We start from the raw sequence: 12,753 nt of genomic DNA, 5'->3' as shown, positions 1-12,753 counted from the left end.
AAACAAGAGATAAAGAACATTATGAAATGAAAAATGAATAATTTTGATTACATGAAATTGAAAAGTTTTCACACAAAGTCAATGCAACCAAGATTATGAGGGAAGCAGAAAACTGGGAAAGAATTTTTACAATTAGGGTCTCTGATAAAGGCCTCATTTCTAAAATATATTGAGAACTGAGTCAAATTTACAAGAATACAAGTCATTCCCCAACTGATAAATGATCAAAGGATATGAACAGGCAGTTTTCAGATGAAAAAATTAAAGCTATCTATATCTAAAGCTATCTATGAAAAAATGCTCTAAATCACTATTGATTAGAGAGATGCAAATCAAAACAACTCTGAGGCACCACATCACACCTATCAGATTGGCTAACATGACAGAACAGGAAAATGATAAATGATGGAGAAGACATGGGAAAGTTGAAACACTAATTCATTGTTGGTGGAGTTGTAAGCGGATCCAACTATTCTGGAGAGTAATTGGACTATAAAAATGTGCATACCCTTTAACCCAGCAATATCACTTCTAGGGCTGTATCCCAAAGAGATCATAAAAATGGGAAAAGGACCCACGTGTACAAAAATATTTATAGAAGCTATTTTTGTGGTGGCCAAGAACTGGAAATTAAGGGGATGTCCATCAACTGGGGAATGGCTGAACAAGTTGTGGTATATGAATGTAATGGCATACTATTGTGCTATGAGAAATGATGAACAGGCAGACTTCAGAAAAACCTGGAAAGACTTATATGAACTGAAGTTGAATGAAGTAAGCAAAACCAGGAGAACATTTTACACAGTAACAGCTATAGTGTTCAAGGACTGACTCTGATAGATTTAGCCCTCCTCAGCAATGCAATGACCTAAAACAATTCCAAAGGACTCATGACTGAAAATGCTATCCCCATCCGGAGAAAGAATGCAGAGCCATGCAGACTATTTTCTTTTTTTGTTTTGTTTTGCTTTTTTCTTTCTCAATGGTTCTTCCCATTGTACAAGAACATTGGGGAAGGAGGACAGGAGGGAAGGGGAAAAAATTTAAAACTTATGGAAGTGAATGTTGAAAAATAAAAATAAATTAACTTTTAAAAAAGGCTGTATGGTGGAACCTAGTATTCCATTTCAACAGGAGAAAGTTATTGACTCCCATATTGTACAAACTGTGTCAAGTCAAACAGCCAGGATGAATTCTGGGCAGCTCTAGTCAGTATAGGGGGAAGAAAACAGGAGAAGGATACTCCTGGTGAGGGTAGGTCTTAACACCACCAGGTTATTTTTGCTTTTTTGGGGGGGGAGGGCAATTCGGGTTAAGTGACTTGCCCAAGGTCACATGGCTAGTTTTTTTTTTTTGTGTTAAGTGTCTGAGGCTGAATTTGAACTCAGGTCCTCCTGACTCCAGGACTGGTGCTCTATTCACTGTGCTACCTAGCCATCCCAAGGTTATTTTTGAATGGGTTCTGGCTGAGGGAGGGAGAAAGAGGGGAAGAGAAAGTTAAGGCAGGAAGGCCCCAGTGGTGACAGGTCTTCCTACTGCCCAGCCCTTCTAGATGAGTTTAAGTGATCTGAAATTTTATTTTTATTTTTGAAAATTCTGGACTTAAACATCAAAAAGGAAAAGAGTATATTTCATATACACAAAAAGATACAAAGGGAAGATTCCATAAGAAACCATGAATCTCCATTTCATAATTTTTGCTCTTTTTAGGATTCTATAATAAATTCTACACATTACTTTCAAAATTATTCTGCTTGTCCATGCTTCCTTCTGAACAACTTCTGTTTTCCGCTGTGCATTTTTAAAAATGTTACAATGACATCACTGTTTTTTTGGCATCCCTCTTGCTAATCCCTCCAACCTTTGACTTCTCCCTCCTCCATGGAAAAAGCCAAAGAAAAAACTTATGAAACAAATAAGCAAAATAAGTCAAAAGAAACAAATCCACACAGTGGCCATATCCAAAAATGCATGTCTCTTTGTGCACCTTGTGTCCAACATTATCATCCCTCTTAATTCCATTCCCACCCCCACCCCCCACAGAAAGACTGTCTCCATTTGTTTCTTTGTTGAGTCTGATATAGGTCTACAGATGACAAGAGTGTGTGTGTAAGTGAGAGAGACAGAGAGAGAGAGAGAGAGAGAGAGAGAGAGAGAGAGAGAGAGAGAGAGAGAGAGAGAGAGAGAGAGAGATCAACCCTTTTTGTGTTCATCTGATGCCCCGTTCCTTCTACCCCCATGGTTGTTATATTCTTTTCACATACAAGAATTATGTGAATTTACAAGAAACAGTAGATTCCCCCTTCTTTTCTACAGCAGTGCATTCTTCCTTTTACCCTGCCTTCTCTTTCCTTTCTTCAAACCCTCAGAACAAGTCAAGTCAACAAGTATTAATATTAAGTGCCTGCTATGTACTAGGCACTGTTCTAAGTACTGGGGTTAAAAGAAAGTTAAAAAAGTCCCTACCTGAAAGGAGCTCCTGGTCTACTGTGGAAGACAATGTATAAATAACAATATACAAGAAAATATATACAAGATAAATTGAAGATCATCAACAAAAGGAAGGTATTAGCATGAAGGATGGCTGAGAAAGGCTTCTTGCAGAAGGTGGGACTTTAGCTGGGCCTGAAGAACTCCAGGGAAGCCAGGAGGTGGAGAGAATTGTAGACATGGAGTACAGTTGGTGAAAATGTATAGCGTCAAGACACAAAATATCTTGTGTGAGAAACAAGGAGGCCAGTAAAAAAACATTCCTCAAGATATCTGATTTTTCTCATTCATCTCCCTCAATATCTTTTGAAGACATTAAAATTCTAAAGGAACATTTGTTTCTTTTCCTCCTATTAGAATGTTAGCACTACATCATATAGCTCTTTCTAAATGCTCAAATATTTATCTTTCTAGGTTCCTCTGGACCTTTGTGTTTATATTTCAAAGTTCCTACTCAGGTCGGACCTTTTCAACAGAAATAGTTCAAAGTGCTCACTCCTTTACTCCTCTTCTGACTCTGAACTTCCACTCCCTGCCCATGAGCAGATATATTCTCCACCCCTACTCTTCAGCTCTCCCAAGTCTCTCCTCATCAGAATGTAAGCATCTTAAAGTCAGAGGTATTCCTTCTTTTTGCTTGCATTTGTATTTGTATTTCCAGGACTCCACACAGTACCTGACACATAATAAGTGCTTAATAAATGCTTGTTGACTTGTCTGTTCCATTAAGCAGTTCCATTTCCTGCCCCCAGATTATACTCATCTTCGCAAGGTAAAGTTGTAAATCTATCTCTTTTAACTACTGGAATATCATGTTCCAAAATCTCTTATTTTTCATAAAAGTTATGTCTCGTATAATCTCAACTGCAGTTTCATGATATATTAACTGCTTTTTTTCTGGATCTTGTAGTAATTTTTCTTTTACTTTAGTTTTTGGTTATTACATTCCTAGGACTTTTACTTTTGGGGATTCCTTTCAGGAGGTGGTGATCACTGGATTTTTTCTATCTTTTATTTGCCCTCTGGTTCTAAAATATAGGCAGTTTTCATGTATAATTTCTTTAAATACAGTTTCTAGGGTTTTGGGTTTTTGTTTTTTTTTTTGCCTTTTTGGAGGGCAATTGGGGTTAAGTAACTTGCCCAAGGTTATGCGGCTAGTTTTGTGTGTGTGTGTGTGTGTGTGTGTTAAGTGTCTGAGGCCAGAACTGAACTCAGTTCTTCCTGACTCCGGGGCCAGCACTTTACTCACTGTGCCACCTAGCCACCCCTTAGGGTTTTTTTTTATCATGATTTTTTTTTCAGGGAATCTAATGATTATCAAATGATTGTTCTTTGACTTAATTTCCAGGTCAGCTTTTTATATTTGATATCTTAAATTTTCTTTTATTTTTTTCAATCTTTGCATTTTGTTCAAATATTTCTTTTCTTTTTCTTTTTTTTTCTTTCTGGAGGTAAGGCAATTGGGGTTGACTTGCCCAAAGCCACACAGCTCAAATATTTCTTGCTATCATATACAGTCAGGCATTTCTTTTTGGTCTGTTCTAAGTTCCAGAGAGCCATTCCAGTCAGTCAATAAGCACCTACTGTATGCCAGGCACTCTGCTAAATTCTGGGGATACAAAAAGAGACAAAAGGCAGTCCTTGCCCTCAAGAAACTCACAATCTAATGTTGGAGGCAATAAGCAAGCAAATATGTACATACAAGCTATACACAGGATAAACAGGAAATTGAGAAGACACTAGAATTAAGAAGAACTGGAAAAACCTTCCCGTAGAAGACGGGATTTTAGCTGAGACTTAAAGGAAGTCAGTGGACAGAGATGGGGTAGTTGGATGGTGCAGTGATAGAATAGTAGGCCTGGAGTCAGGAAGACTTCATCTTCCTAGTTCAAATCCAGCCTTAGACCCCTAATAGCTGTGTGACCTTGTTTGCCTCAGTTTCCTCATCTGTAAAATATCTGGAGAAGGAAATGGCAAATCACTCCAATATCTTTGCCAAGAAAACCCCAATGGGGTCACAAAGAGCCAAACATAACTGAACAAAAACAGGTAGAAATGAGGAGGAAAGCATCCTAGGCATGGGAGATACTAGAAAAACTGCCTAGAGAGAAATCTCTCAGCTTCAGCTAAGAGACAGGGGTCTTCTTCACGGACTGCAAGGAGGCCAGTATCACTGTGAAGATCATGTGGCAAGGAATAAGGTATAAGAAGATTGGAAAAGTAAGAGAGGACTAGGTTATGAAAGGTTTTGAATGTCAGAGGATTCTATATTTGACCCTGGAGGTGATAGGGAGCCATCAGAGTTTATTGAGTGAGGGAGGTGACATGGTCAGGCCTGTGCTTTAGGAAAATCAATTTGGTGGCTGGAGGATGGAATGTAATGGGGAAAGATTTGAGGCAGGCACACTCACAAGCAAGCTACTGTAATAATCTTTCTAGGCATGAGGTGATGAGAGGCTGCGTGAGCATGGTAGCTGCATCACAAGAGAGAAAGCAGGGTGTTGGTGGTGATGTTCACCCTTCGTTTTCAAAGAGGACCAAGGGCATAATAGAGTGATGTCTTGACTTTCAAGTGAATTGGATTTAAGTAAGGCAGAACTACACAAAGGCATCAACGTCACTCTTCCTTCTAGTGTCACTAAAGTCCAATGGCAAGACAAAAGTCAAGATGACTGGCAATGTCCCAGGATACAGTGGTTAACCTTGAATTCTTTGATGTCTGACCAAGCTCTAAGCTTCACAGAATCTGCTTCAGTTGCCTTTATGGCCACTGGAACAAATTATTCTCATTCACCCATTCCACCCAGGAGAAGTCTTCACATGCTTGGAGTAGACATCCCCCAACCCATGAGCAAGTTTGAGGTCTGTCAAATACTTTCAACCTAGTTTAGCCCAACAGCCAAGGTAGATTTTACCAGGGTGTGGCCACTGTGTATGCTATAGCTTCTTAGAGCCACAGGTGAGATTTGAGTGACAGGTGGACACCAAAGGTGAATGAGAAGCCCTGAAAAGGGCTCGGCAAGCATTCACACCAGAGATGGAGGTCCTCCCTGAACACTCCATACACACATTGGAAAGATGTTGTAAAGGCAAAATCAAGAAGCCTTGGTAACAGAGTAGATATAGGAGGTGACAGTAAGGCATGGAGGATGACACCAAGGTTGAGAGTCTGAAGGAATTGGAAGATGATGTTGCTCTCTATAGTAATACAGAAGGTAATTAGTGCGAAGGGTTTTGGGGAAAGATAATGAATTGTTTTGAACATGTTGAGCTTTAGATGTCTACTGGACATTATTTGAGATGTGTGAAAAGCAGCTGGAGATTGTGAGAGGTCATCAGAGAGGTTAGGACAGGATAGGTAGATTTGAGAATCAGTACAGAGATGGTAATTAAATCCATGGGAGCTGAAGAGATCACCAAGGGAAGTAGGATAGAGGGAGAAGACAGCCCAGGACAGAACTCTGTGAGACACCTACAAGTTAGAGGGTGTAGTTTGGATTAGTATTCAGCAAAAGAGACAGAGGAGAAATTTGACAGAAAGGAAGAAAACTAGGAGAGGAGTGATGTCCTGAAAACTTAGAAAGAAGAGAGTATCAAGGAGGAGAGAGTGATCAACAGTGTCAAAAGCTAAAGAAAGATTGAGGGGAATGAGGATTGAGAAATGACACTGGATCTAGCAATTAAGAGATCATTGGGGGGACAGCTGGGTAGTGCAGTGAATAGAGCACCAGCCCTGGAGTCAGGAGGACCTGAGTTCAAATCCAGCCTCAGATACTTAACACACACATACACACAAAACTAGCCATGTGACCCTGGGCAAGTCAATTAACCCCAGTCGCCCTCCAAAAAAACAAAAAACAAGAGATCACTGGTAACTTTGGAGGGAACAGTTTCAGTGGAATGATGAGATTGGAAGCTGGGCTTTAAGGGGTTAAAAAGAGAGTGAGAAGAAAGTGGAAACACCCATTGCATATGAATTTTTCAAGGAGTTTAACCATAAAGGTCAGAAGAGAAGATACAAGATGATGGGGGGATGAAAGCATGAACTGATGGCTTTCTGAGGATGGGAAAAAAAAAAAACAACATGGGCATGTTTGTAGGCAGTAGAGAAGGAACCAGTACAGGAAAAGATTGAAAAGAAGTGCTAGATTAGGGATGACAAAGAGATTGGGAAACCATTGGAGAAGATGGGAAGAAATAGCATCACTTTAACAGATCTAGAGGACTTAGCCTTGAGAAGGAGTTAAGGCCATCTGTCATCATGTAAAAAGAGGCATGATGGAGGAGAGAGCAACAGAGGGCATCTGAGTAATAGGAGACAAGGAAGAGGAGAGAAGGAACTCAGGAAGAATGGTCTCAAATTTTTCTATAAAATGAGACAAGGGAGGTGGAGCCAAGATGGTGGAGTAAAAAGCAGGAACTTGCTTGAGCTCCCACTCCAACCACCTTCAATACTTGTAAAAAATGACGCTAGACAAATTTTAGTGCTATAGAACCCACAAAGTGACAAAGAGAAACAAATCTCCCGTTGAGGGCATCCTGGCAGGCCAATTGGAAGTGTCTATCACACTGAGCTGAGAGTGGAGCACAGTCCCACGTGAGCCACACCGGCCAAGACCCATGGCACTGATCGGCTGGAACAGACATCAGGGGACTGATTCACTGGCAGCTGCGGCAGTTTCCAGACTTCTCAACTCATAAACACCAAAGAGAAAGTAAAATGTCAGTGGGGAACTGTGATAGTAATGGCAATTAAAGATTCCCCTGTATTGGCTTGGTTTTCAAATTGATTGTATTAAAACCCAGAGTTTGTTAATCCCACCTGTGGGATGGGCTTGTTGATGTGAAAAGAAAGTCCTGAAGTGGGAGGAGCTGGTGACGTAGATTTGGAGAGACACTGGAGAGAGGCGGAAGATCTTTTTTGGAAGCAGCACCTCGTGGAGAGAGAGAGAGACTAAGAGGATTGCTGGTGGCCGCTTTGAATTGCCCTGGACTTTTGAGACCTGCCCCCTGAGCTGCCAAGGACTGAGGAGACATGGCTGTTTTGCTGGTACTTTGTCTGTCTGTTTTGATGTTATTTTGCCAGATTTGTCCACTGGTGAAAGACTGTCCTGTTGAAGAAGTCCTGGAACCTGGCATTTGGTTAAGAAGGCCTGAGACTGTCCTGCAGACAGAGAGTGAATACTGTCCACTGGTGAGGGACAGTACTGTTGTTGCAGGGGTCTGGAGACTGTCCTGCAGACAGAATGAATACTGTCCACTGGTGAGGGACAGTACTGTTGTTGCAGGGGTCTGGGAGCCTTTCTGTTGGTTCAGAAGCCCTGAAGAAGGATTTTCTTGTTGTATGTTTACAGAAATCCTGGGAGAGGGCTTTGCTAATGTGTTCAGGGGTTCTAGGGCTGTTCTACAGACAGAGGATAAATTCATGAAGGGACTGGCAATGTATCTTATGGCCTTGCTAAGCCTTGTCTCTCCAGGAACTAAGATTGCTGAGAACTTGCCTCGTGTCAAGATGAAGAAAAGACCTCCATTTGGGTATTAAGTGCTGTGTTTAAACTTGATGTAACTCTGGGGTAGATTCAATTGTGATCCAGGGGTGGGGAACTTTTGACCTTTTTGTGTTCTATGGTTGAGCAAATGAATGTATTTTACTTATGTTTGGAAACTAATCTCCATTTGAGAAGAGGGGCTTTGTGGTGGACTTAATTAAGGTATAGCCTAGGGGTGGAGAAGTATTTGGAACAGAGACTTTGTAATTGATTGAATGATTGGAAAGTCCTGGGGTGGGGTAGGCCTTGGAGATTATTTAATCACACTTAGTAAATGCTGTATTTTGAATGATGTCATGTTTTGATCTTCTCTGTTCTGGGTTTGTTACTGAATAAAATAGAGAGCACCTATGCTGGTATTTTGAACCTGGGAAGTTGCCTTTGCTTGATATTATATTACAGGAACTCTGCTGGAACTGGGTGAGAGAAGATCACAGTCCAGCCCCTGCCCCCTGGGCAGCGGAGGTGGTGGCAGCTGCAGCTGCTGTCACATGGCTGCCTCCTGAGCTCCAGGCCTACAGATCATAGGGGGACCAAGTGATCATTCAGAGGGTAATTGCTCTTCTTTTACCTGCTTGGATCTTGGGTGGCAGTCCTGGGGTGAGGAGCACTAGCATGGCAGAGCTTGTAGAGGCTGTAGAGAGGGTGTCTTCCTCACAGTTCTGAGGCAGGTGCCCAGAATAAACTCTGACAATACCTGTGCAAAACCCCAGAAATTTGGGACACAGCACTCTCCACTCTGGAAGCAGAGTTCTACTGTGGCAAAGAGCTCAAAAGTAAAGTAACTGGCTGGCAAGATGAACAAACAGAGGAAGTGAAATAAAACTAAAGAATCGTTTTTTGGTGACAAAGATTATCAAAACATAGAACCAGAAGAAGGCAGCAATGTCAAAACGCCTGCTTCAAAAGCCTCCAAGAAAAATATGGTCACAGGCCATGGAGGAGCTCAAGAAGGATTTTGAAAATCAAGTAAGAGAAGCAGAGGAAAAATTGGGAAGAGAAATGAGAATGATGCAAGAAAATCATGAAAAAAATAGTCAACAGCCTGCTAAAGGAGACCAAAAAAAATACTGAAGAAAATAACACCTTAAAAAATAGACTAATTTAAATGGCAAAAGAGGCCCAAAAAGCCGATGAGAAGAATGACTTAAATAGCAGAATTGGCCAGATGGGAAAGGAATTTCAAAAACTCACTGAAGAACATAATTCCTTCAAAATTAGATTGGAGCAAATGGAAGCTAATGACTTTATGAGAAATCAAGATACTATAAAAAAGATCCAAATGAATGAAAAAATAGAAAGCAATGTGAAATATCTCATTGGAAAAACCACTGACCTGGAAAATAGATCCAGGAGAGATAATTAAAAAATTATTGGACTACCTGAAAGCCATGATCAAAAGAAGAACCTAGACATTATCTTTTAGGAGATGATCAAGGAAAACTTCCCTAATATTCTAGAACCAGAGGGAAAAACAGAAATTGAAAGAATCCACTGATCACCTCTTGAAAAAGATCCCAAAAAAGAAAACTCCTAAAATCATGAAAGTTTCTCAGCTGAGAGGGTGGGAGGAAAGGGGAAGCTATAGGTTTGAGAAGGAATGAAAAAATAGTTTTCAGGAAATTCATTTTTTGTGTAAATTTTTACCTCTTTCTTTTCTAATTTATTGTCCTTTCAATTATTTTCTCCCAAGTTTTTAACTCTTGTATCATTTATTTTAGGTATTCATGTAGTCTCTATGGAAAATCCATTTTTTCCTTTCAGAATCTCTTTGCAGTTGTTATGTAGGAAACTCATTCCTTTCTTTTGAGGGTGCTCTAGATGTGAGATAATTTTTTTGGAGGGCAATTGGGGCTAAGTGACTTGCCCAAAGTCACATGGCTAGTAAGCGTGTCAAGTGTCTGAGGCCAGATTTGAACTCAGGTCCTCCTGACTCCAGGGCCCATGCTCTATTCACTGCAACATCTAGCCACCTCGAGATAAAATTTTTATAATGGTCAGTGTTCTCTTTGATTTACTCAATCTCTCCAACTTTAGTTCCTGAATTGTTGCTTTTTGACAAGACCAGGCTCCACCAGAGAGGCTTCCTAAGGGAAGCCTGCACTCTTGATACCTCTGGACACAGAGCCTCGAAAGTTATATACAGTCTTCTCTCTTATGGCAGTGAAAAACTATTCTGTCATTGGCTCTGGCTTTGCTGATGGGTCCCCTTTCCTAATGACCTCAGGCTTTTGACTGACTTCCTGTGGTCATTTCTGGGGTAAAAGAATTTGCTTTTTGTAGTTTCTCATTAGACTTCTTTACCCTTTATTCAATTTGGTGTCAACTTCAGGGTATACAGGAGGTGGGCAATCCACCTCTTTAAGGCAGCTCTCAGTCAACAGCTTGAAACCTTCAACCTAATCCAACATATACTTCAACAGGAACAACCTCTGTGGCATCCCCAGAAAGTAGCAATTAAACTTTAAAATTAATAGCCCTAATAGAGGAGTACACATTACCTGCTAAGGTTATTCTTTCCCTTTTGAATAACTGTTAGTAAAAAATTTTCTCAATATGGAACTTAAATCTGCCTTTACAAATTCACTACTGCTTATAATTCTGCTCTATAAAGTTAAGCAAAATAAATTTAGTATCATAGGATCATAGATTTAGAGCTTACAATCTAATTTCTCATTTTTTTTACACATATGGAAACTGGGGTTGTTAATAATTTCAAGGTCACACAAGTTAATAAATGGCAGGCAGGACTGGGATTTGAACCTAGGTGTTCAGACCTCAAACCTACTGTTTTTATGTCCCCTCCTTCGTACTGGAAGAAGACCAATGACATCATGATGTTATTAAGGTTAAGGTACAACTACTACTCATCAGTCCAATATGAGCTTGGAAGGTTAAAGAAGTCCAGCACAAATTGTCTGTATATTTGGGACAGAGATGTCTCTAGATTTGTGCATCTCACATTTCCTTTGTGCTACTATTATTGTTTACATAATCCTTCTTTCACAGGGCAGCCCTTCAAATATCTAAACACGGCCATCATGCCTCCTCTATGTTTTCTTTTCTCCAGGTTAAACACCATCCCTCCCCTTTACAGGATCATTCCTCTCCTTTACAGGATCTTCCCTCACCATAACAACTGACAAGAATATAGTGCTTTAAGGTTTGCAAAAGACATTTGCATGTATTATCTTATTGGATCCTCACAGTCACTCTTTGAGGCAGGTACTACAAGTAATAATTATCCTCATTTTACAGAGGAGGAAACTGAGGCTGGCAGGTTCTCATGCACATACATACAAAGTTAGTACCTGAGGCAGTACAGACATACACACCTTCCAAGACCTTAACTACCCTTTTCTAAATGCTCCAGTTCAAAAACTCATAAAGTATCCAAGTATCCTCAGTAACAGACACTGGACAAAAAAGCGTCCAGCCTTTGCTTAGAGACCACCAAGGAGGAGAAACTCACTAGCTCCCGAGGCAACCCCTTCTTCCACCCTGACTGTCCGGGAGTTTTTCGTCACATCAAACCTAAATCTATCTCTGCAATCTTCATCCCATTCTTTACACAGCTGGCATGTCTGCCCCATTAATGCGGGAGCTCCTTGAAGGCAGGGGCTGGTCTTTGTCTGCAGTCTTTAGAACAGTGCCTGGCACACAGTAGGCGCTTATCAAATGCTAGTTGCCTGCAGAATGACCCCGGCCAGAGAGAACAAGACGGATCCCTCCTTAAGGTACTCGAAGACCTTCATCGTGCTTACCCCCAACCCCCGCCTCCGCCTCATCTCTTCTCCTGACTGACCATCCCTAAGCCCTTCAAGGCTCTAGCCCTTCCTTGTTCCTCTTCCCCGATCGGGATGACTAGAATCGGACGCAGCAGCGGTCCAAAAGTATCCTGCTCCGGATGGACCCCGCCTCTCCTAACTAGACTTTCCAGCTTTCCTGCGCAGTGTGGACCAGCGCCCACCGCCCGGGCGCGCTCCACACGGCCCCCGGGGCGCGCGCCCACGCCACCCCCACGGCCGCGCGGCGCGCCCCAGCCCCTCCTCACCCTGGGCGGGCCGCGCGTGCACGCGCGCGCTCCGCACCATCCCCTCTTCCTTCCCCCTCCCCCCCACCCGCTTCTCCTTTAGCGCCCACGGAAATACGGCCGGCAGCTCGCTCCTGCGCGTGACAGCTGGGTGCCCAAAGGGTTAAGCCGGCGGAGGCGCGGCCGCGGCCCCTCCCGCTCCCTGCGGTCTCCTGCGCCCCTTTTTCCCCTACCTGGCTGCTCTTCCCAGGTGCCGCCCCACGGCCCGCCCCTAGCGGGCTGAGCGACGCCCGCCTGACGGCCAGCCTGAGCCTCCAACTGAGGGGGCGGGGGACCAGAACCGTCACATTAGCATTCCAGCCCCGGTCACGTGTCTGTTGCAGCCAATGGACGGCTGCAGGGCTGGGGAACCTGAGCCCGTGACCATAGCGACGGGGGGGGGGGGGGGGGCTCCGGGGTAGGGACTCCTCCCAGTCCTGACCTCCTGCCTCCCCCCCTAGTGGTCACAGCTGGGGCTGCTGCCCCGCCCCCCACGTGCTCTCCCGGGCTACTCTGCAGAGTAGACATCGGGGATGTTGGCGTTGGAGAAGGGAGGAAAGGGAGTGATGGAGGAGGTTTTCATGATAGCTGTCCTCAAGTACTTGGAGTCCTGTCATATAGAAGACTGGCAGTGAGGTGGCA

General features: G+C 42.7%; 1 protein-coding gene across 1 annotated transcript in view; it reads right to left on the bottom strand.

Annotated features, from left to right (window-relative positions):
- PHC2 (polyhomeotic homolog 2) overlaps nucleotides 1–12,427 on the bottom strand; it is a 162,328-nt gene extending 149,901 nt beyond the window's left edge. Inside the window, exon 1 of the mRNA XM_069078435.1 lies at nucleotides 12,306–12,427. The gene's annotated coding sequence lies outside the window, so the exon portion shown is untranslated. The remainder of the gene's footprint in view (nucleotides 1–12,305) is intronic.
- Nucleotides 12,428–12,753: the final 326 nt, after the last annotated feature.

This window comes from Petaurus breviceps, unplaced genomic scaffold (genome assembly GCF_028583685.1).
Source record: "Petaurus breviceps papuanus isolate PSGF00001 unplaced genomic scaffold, PetGlider_PUasm1.0 91041, whole genome shotgun sequence".
In the NCBI taxonomy this organism is placed as follows: domain Eukaryota; kingdom Metazoa; phylum Chordata; class Mammalia; order Diprotodontia; family Petauridae; genus Petaurus; species Petaurus breviceps.
This window is presented reverse-complemented; position numbering and strand designations above follow the sequence as displayed.